We start from the raw sequence: 7,744 nt of genomic DNA, 5'->3' as shown, positions 1-7,744 counted from the left end.
TAATCCCAGAATACAAACTGATTACTGTATTTAAAAAGTTAAGCTAAGTGATAGGGTAACCAAAGAGCCAGGAATCCATATTTTAATTAAATCAATAAGGTCAGAGAGTTGTTAGAATTAGATGAATGAGACAGGTAAACTGAGGCAGGTGTCGGGTAGTCTGTAAACCCTGCAGTACCCAACCAATGGGGAGCAGGGGAGGGAATTTGCAGCTGGGATTTGGGGGGGATCTAAGCGGAGGCTTTTTGCCCTATTCTGTGTACCTACTTTTGGGCAGAACACCCGATCTTGCAAAATCATTAATAAAATATGCTTTGCTGAGAGATCTTGCCCGGGCCTATTCTATTGGCAAGGTGATTGTTTCCTATAACAGGCTTTAGCAGCAGAAGGGAGGCAGGACAAGAGGGCCCATGAGGTCAGAAAGCACAGCAGACAGCTGGTACGTGGGGTCACGGGCGCCAAACCCAGCTCGGGTGGGAACCAAGAGGGTCCCCTCGTGTTCAGGGCGCAAAGCGCCATCTGTAGCATCTGCCCGTCCTTTTGAGTGCCCAGAGCCTCCTTCCTGGGGCCCAAATCCTCATGTTCAGGGTCCCAACGTGCCTTTTATCACCCACGGCCTCTGATCAGGGCCCACAGTTTCAGTTTTAGGTGGAGCTCGTTGCCTGGCAACAACAGCCCAGAAGTCTATGGGGAGTCAGGGGACCCAGGACAGCCAATGGCATTTGAGGAGGCGGGGCAAGTCATGTGGTTGATATGTAACCAGCCAATCAGGCTTTGAGGCCTGCAGGAAAGGTGGTGAGAGCTGAACAAACTGGGCAGCATTTGGGCGGGCCGTGCTGGCTGCACCAATCACAGCTGGCGGGAGTGCAGCACATGGATGATTGACAAGTAGTCTGACCCATCACTTGGTAGGGGGGGAAACGAGAAATCCCAGCTGGCCAATCACAGGAAACATTACCTCAGGGCAGGGCGGGCGCTGTGGGGGGAGTGACCCCTAAGGCAGCCAATCAGATCCAGGATCACCTCAGGGGAGGAGACTGACAGCCCTCCCGCCCAATGGCAGCGCAGCCCAAGCTGAGGAGGCGGCGGCTCTGCGGGCGGCTGGGCTGATCTTTGCCGTGGTGCCCGTGGAGAGGCCCCAAGGCTGAGGAGCCCCCGGCCCAGCCCTGGGGCCCTTTTTCCTGCAACTGGGGCCCCGGGGATGTTGTTGCTGCATCTGGCTCAGGTGTGCGTGGGCTGCTCTGGCCTTGTTCTCCTGGGCGGGGGGAAATGGTACCGAAAAGTTGGCAAAAAGGTTCTTTAACACAGTTTGGAAAGTGGTAAAAGCAGCACTTTTGTTACAGCGTGCCAGACACTCGCAAGATTGCTCCTCTAATCGAGCGTGTGTGTGATTCTCACTTCTTGGTATTTCTTACATACACCTATTGCATATTCGTTTCTATGGCTTGGTTGATGCATCAAACATGAATTATTTCCATAACCCCGTCATAACTTTGCTGAAGTCCATCCTTGGTACTCGAGAGTCTTCATCAGGGTCTCTGGTGTCCCCGGTTTCTCCCCAGCTGGTGTCCCCTCCATGTCGGATCTTGACCTGGTTTCTTGATTGTGCATTTTTTCCCTCTTGCTGTCTCTCTGTCCTTTTATTTCTTTTCTGTCTTTCTGTTCTAATCCTGGTCCCATCTTTTCTCACTGTATCCCCCTGTCCAGCTGCTGCCCCTTCTTTCCTCTCTCTCTTGCTCTGTTTTTCCTCTCTCCATCTCTCTGTCCCACTGCCCACCACAGTTGTTTATTCCTTCAGTGCTGTCCTGCCCCCTGTTCCTTTGCCCTTTCTCAGTCACTCCATCCCAGTCCCGGTGTATTTTTAATTTGTTTTTTCATCTCAGTCCTGAACCATTACTAATTTTTTTCTTCTTCCATCCCTTTGTCCTGCTCCCTGCCCCTGTCTTTGTCTCTCCTTCCCTTTGTTCTGCTGCCCATCTCATTTTCCCTTCCTGCTCCAGCTCTCTGTCCTGCTCCCTGCCCCTCTCATTCCCTCTCTGTTTCTCTGCCCTTCTCCCTGTCTGTCCCCCTCTCTGTTTTGCTGTCCTGCTCCCTCTGTAGTTTTTCCACTCTCTCTGTCACTCTCTCCTGCTCCCTGTCACTTTCATTTCTCACTCCATCTCTGTCCTGCAGCCCAAAGCTGCTTTCTGGTCTCCATCTCTGCCCTGCTGCCCAGCCCAGGCCTTTTCTACCTCTATCTGTGCCCTGCTGCCTGTTTCTCATTTTTGTCTTTCCCTTTGTGCTGCCTCCCCGACTCTTTTTTCTCTGTCTGTGTTCCCCTGTCCTGCTCCCTGTCTTTGTGTTTCTCTGACAATCCTTGTCCTGCTCCCTTTCCTTCTTCCTTTCTCTCCCTGTCCCATGTCCCTCTTTATCTCTTTTTTCTCTTCTATCTTTCTCTCTGTTACTGCTGATTGTTTCTCCGTGTATATCCTGTTCCCTGCCCCTTTTATCCTCTCATTGTCCCTCTGTCCTGCTGCCTGTCCCCATCTTTTCTGCCTTTATTCTTGCCTCACTGCCTGTCCCATTGCTTCTGGCAATAGACCCCTGTCCAGCTGGCTCTGCCTTTTATTTTTTTGTCTCTTCCTCTTTGCTGCTTCTCAGCCCTCCTTTCCTCTTCCTCCAGCTCACTGTGGGTTTTCTCCCTTTGTCAGTCTCTTCATCCCCATCTGACCTTCCCTTTATTTCTCAGTCCCTTTGTTCTGCTCTCTCTCCTTCCTTTTCTCCATGTGTACATCCCCCTCCCTCTCCCTGTCTTTCTCTACCCAACTTTCCTTCTTCTCCTTCCCATCCCCTTGTCCCTCTGTCCTGCTCCTCCACCCTCCTCTTTCTTCCTCCCTGTCTCATTGTGGCTCCTCGTCCTTATTTCTCTTGATCTCTCCATCTCTCCAGCATTTTCCCTGTGTGTTTCTTTCTCTCTGGGCTCCTCTATCTTCTCTCTTGTCTGATTTGTCTCTTTCTAGTCCTCTGTCCTTCTCCCCAGCAGCTTCAACTGAATGACCAGGTGTCACTGTGCTCTGGTATTTGTTGAGCACTGTCCTGGGGAAGATCTGTGTCTGTAGGGCTGGGGATCATTTAGGAGCTGGTCTCCTCCTGCAGACGGCAGAGCCGGGTGTAGTTGTGGCAGAGGTTGTTCTCAGCTGCTGCTCTGTGCAGCTTGGGGAAAGAGCCGGCTGGGGGCCTTCTTTTGAAGGAAGGTTTCTTGTTCTGTGCTCACTGCTCCTCAGGACCCTGCACAGGAGCTGTGTCGGGGTCTGCAGGGACGGGTAGGACCTGCTGTGATTCCTTGTGAATGTGAACTGAACTTGTCCTGATGTCCTCCATTGAAACCAGACTGACTGTGGATGTTTTTCTTACCAGCTCCAGTGTCAACCTATGTGCTCAGCGCTAAACAACAAGAGACCTTGTGCTGTTTTCCAGCTGTCAGTGGCTGCAAATCAGCTGAGAACATCATTGCCTTAGGTAACGGGGCAGGTGGTCTGTGATCAGGGGTGTGGACTTGCATGGCGGTGCTTTCATGAATGTTTTCTGGTCTTGCCACTTCAAAGCCCTTCTGTTTCCTGGAAATTTTAAGATGGCATTTCTTATTCTGAGGTTCAGACTGGAGTTGGACTTAATGTTGAGTGGCTGATATAATGGGTTCTATAAAATAAGAACAAGAATCTCGCTTTTTGTGTTTTTTTTTTTTTTTCTCACACCATCTGAACTTTAGTAAGCAAGAGGAAGAGTGGTTGACAGAGTCTGTTTTCTGAGAGTAACATGTTCCTGTAACTTTCCAGTCTTTCTATGGTGAAGGATTTCTGCCCTTGCAGAGAGGACTGCAAAACCCGCTCCTGTCAGGTTGGACTTCACCTCCAAACGTGGCGCAGCCTCTTCCATTGTGACATCACCCACTGCCGTTGATGTCACAAAGCAGCATCAGCACTGAGGTCGGCACAGCAGGGTATAAAACCAGGGGTCTCCCTGCGCCTTTGTCACTCTCGACCTTGAGGGAACAAAGATCGCAGAGTTTTTGGCTCGCTGCTGAGCAAGGAAGATGCTTGTTACCTGCACCTCAGCAGGTACCAAGAGACAGACAGCGAAGGTTCAAAGTCTGAACGGGTAGGTTTGAAAATTCCTCCTCCCCTTTGCCCAGGTGTGTTTTCCACCTCATCAGCTGGGGTGGGTGGACAGTGGACAGGAGAGGAACCCAAGGGCAGCCTGAGAGCTCGGTCTGGAGCTGGTGGAAGGCAGCAGCCACCTTTCAGTGTCTTCATGACCACAGGGGCAAGGCCCAGAAAGCCTTTGATCTCTGCAGAATGAGGGACAGGTCTATTTTGGATCGCATGGAGGGAGTCCCAAGCAGTGGCCCCGATACAGCCTGCCGTAGGGGCACAGGCTGAACCTTCTCTTGAGAGGGTGGAGAACAGGATCAGCACAAGTGCCAATCGGGTGGTGGGCAGGAGAAACAGCGTTCATCATGTGCCTTCCATTTCCAAAGAATAACTTTCCAGCCTCACAGATGTGAACTGTGGCCACAGCTCTTCCTGCAACTCCTGCTCTTAGTCCGGAGTCAAGCTTGAGCCCTTTGTCCCTAACAAAACAATCGCTGCCATGACAAATCCCCCACTGGTGCAGCTGGTGACAACCCCAGCAGTGACTCGAGCTGGTGCAGGACCAAACCAACGCACACTCCAGGAACGCCAGGCTCAAGGGCTGCAGTCCCTGCTGCTGCCTGTCTGCTGCGGATCTGCACGAGAACCGCCAGCTTCACCAGCCTTTTCCTCCTTGCTGCTCTGTAGGATGATGAAGGCTCTGAAAACAACAACCCTGGTGCTGATTCTCGGACTGTTCTCTTTCGGTGAGTCTCTGCAAGAGCTCCGACCTGTGGATGGTGCTTTAGGAGGTACTCAGGGCTTCATCCTGCCCTGGTCCACTTCCTGCGCTGTGACCACAGCAGCTGAGCTAAGAGCAGAAAGTCCCCGACAGAGCTGTGCCAGTCCCTGCTCCAGCAAGACAGGTGTGGGGGTGAGGAAGGGGTGACTTGCCTTCCCCAGGAGGGCTAAGCCAGTTCTCTTCAGCCGAGGGAGAATCTGTGGCTGAGCTCTCCTGCCCCAGGGGGCTGAGAATCTTCTGTAGGACAAGGAGCACAGTCCAGGGCAGGGAACGTTCATCTATTGTGTAGCACATAAGCCATGATAGCGACTGTCAAAGACAAGAGGAGAGACATCTATGGCACTTGGGAGAGACACAGAAAGGGGAGCAGGCAGCCCAAGGCCTAACCCAGCCTTAGACCAAGTTCTAAGGTCTGGTGTGTGTCTGACAGGTATTTACCATGTGGGACAACACGGCACCTTAACCGTCTGGAGAACCGCAGCAGAGTTAGGAGAAGACCTGAGTGAAACCCTGCCCCTGCCAGACCAGCTCCGTAAGCTCCAGGAAGAGCTTTATCATCTGCGCTGGAGCACAAAGGATGTCGCGGAGCGGGCTCTCCAGGAAGGCGTGAAGCAGGCAAAGCTCCCAGGCTTTACCGGACGGGTAAGGGCACAAGGCAGAAGGATCTACTGAGGGGTTTTATCCTCCCTCCGGCACATATCCTACTGCATTCCCTGTCCCAGCCAACAGGCTGGTGCTGCTGGAAGAAGTGCTGTCATGGCCACACTTCTTTTTCCTGTTGCTCCACACTTCGTTATGGGGAAGAGAGAGCGTGATGGGAATGATGGCTGTCTGAGTCGTACCTTCCTCTGCGTCCAGATCTCAGGTCCTCCTCAAGGGAGGACTGGAAAGAAAGAATGGTCTCAGAGGTCCAGAGTTAAGCTGGTCCTATCTCACACCCAGAAGGCTTTTCTGTCCGTGCTGCCTGGCCTGGGGCTTCTCCACAGGAAAAGCCCCTTCACACAGCTTCAGCATTCAGAGCACTGGAGTGAGCAGACCCCCTTTCTGATACCCATATATCACAGCAGAGCAAACTAGGGAGGCTTCCAGGCAATTTGGGCGTCCCTTCCATATGAGATTTGCCTTGTCCCCACTCACCTTGGCTGGCCTTGCATGGGGAGCTGCTCGCCCCGTTCCTTTTCCTTCCAAATGACGCACTCCTTTGCCTTCCTTCCCAGGCTGTTCAGGAGATCATCAGTCAAGCTCTGGAGAAGCTGGAAGAGATCCAGGTCCCGAGGCCTGATTACGCCCTGAGATCAGCAGGTGCCGTGACATTGTAAAAACAAACCAGTTCCAAAGTGCTTCCTGTCCAGATTGATAAATGTGCATTAGAATGTGCCCACGAGTAAGAGAGAACGGGTGAGAAGTCAAGGGTCACCTTGTGCCCTAAAAGTGCCCCCACTGACAGAGCCTGTAACGGGCCAGACCCCATGGGAAAAACTGAAAGGCTGGTTCACAGTCTTGCCTATTTCCATGGCCAAATAGGACAGTTTAATGACTCCCTGCTATGTGTTCCAGAGGGGTCATGGCAGTAAGACAGAGGGGAACCCACCGTAGGACATGGATGACAACTGAGAAGCCTTTTCCAAGTCAACAGTGTAATATTCCTCCTGACACTGCCTGATGATTGTGCTCATGTTTTAAATTCCAGGGGCTGCCGTCATTCGTTCCAAGTCTTCTCCATCCCTCCGGACTGCCAAAGCGAAGGTGTTCTTGTATTCCCTGCCCGTGATGGATTACGTGAGGTCCCCTGAGCTTATTCTGGAGGTAGGAGCACCAAGAAGCAGTAAAAGGAAGGTCAGGAGAATGAAGCACACACGCTGCTCAGAGTTGCCTTTCCCCCCATCTTTGCTCCTCGAAACTTCCTTTCCTGCCTCCTTCTCGCATGGACCTGCTCTCCTCCTGTGTCTCCCTGCTGAGTGTCTCCCTCCTCCCTCTCCCAGAGTGCCCCAGGTTCTCCACGGGAGCTTCTACCAGGCCAGGCTGCTCCTGCAGTCTGTGTCTGCCCAGTCGCTGTGCAAAGTGTCAGCACTGCAAGGAAGGAGAAGGGCAGAGATGCCTGCAGAGGTCTGGGATGTTCTCTTAGTGAGCACCAGCGGTTGCTGAGAGCCTGCACTGCTGGAGGGCCCCATGTTGGGCTCTCAAGCCATCCTGGCCCTGCTCCTGAGCTGCCTGCACAATCTGAAGAGCTGGCTGGTGCCAGGGGAAGGAGGTGGCGGTGGATGAGAGGCAGCGAGGGCTTCCCCTGACAGGAAAGGTTCATCCAGGGGGGCCTGTGGCTGCCACCTGCTCTGGGCAGGGGCCTTTCAGCCACACCATCCCCTGCTTGTTCTTGGTGAGGGCTCTGGACCGGGAGAGGCTGCTGAGCTTCTACAAGTAGCACACCGAGCTCCCAGCCATCGAAGGGCTTCTCTCCTGAAATGGCCCTGTGATACGTGAATTCTCACAACTGCTTCTCTGTTCCGTACCCACAGGGTGCGACTGAAGGCACTGGCTGTGGTTCAGAGCAGAACTGATAGGCCATATGAATTCTTAATCCTCTGATGCTCATGGCAGGTGTGAGATCCAGGGCAACCTTCTCCATGTGAATGTAGTTTCTTCTTGTCCTTTCAGCCAGAAAACCATCCTGGAAAGTGCTGGCCCTTCCCAGGAAGCCAGGGACATGTGTTCATCAAGCTGTCTGTGCCAGTCATTCCCACAGCAGTCACCATGGACCATGTCTCAGGGACAGCGTTCCATGGAGAAAGTATCTCTGGAGCTCCAAAGGACTTTGCTGTCTATGTAAGTGATTTCT

This window comes from Caloenas nicobarica, chromosome 32, assembly GCF_036013445.1.
Source record: "Caloenas nicobarica isolate bCalNic1 chromosome 32, bCalNic1.hap1, whole genome shotgun sequence".
NCBI classification, from domain to species: domain Eukaryota; kingdom Metazoa; phylum Chordata; class Aves; order Columbiformes; family Columbidae; genus Caloenas; species Caloenas nicobarica.
Note: the sequence above shows the minus strand (reverse complement) of the source record.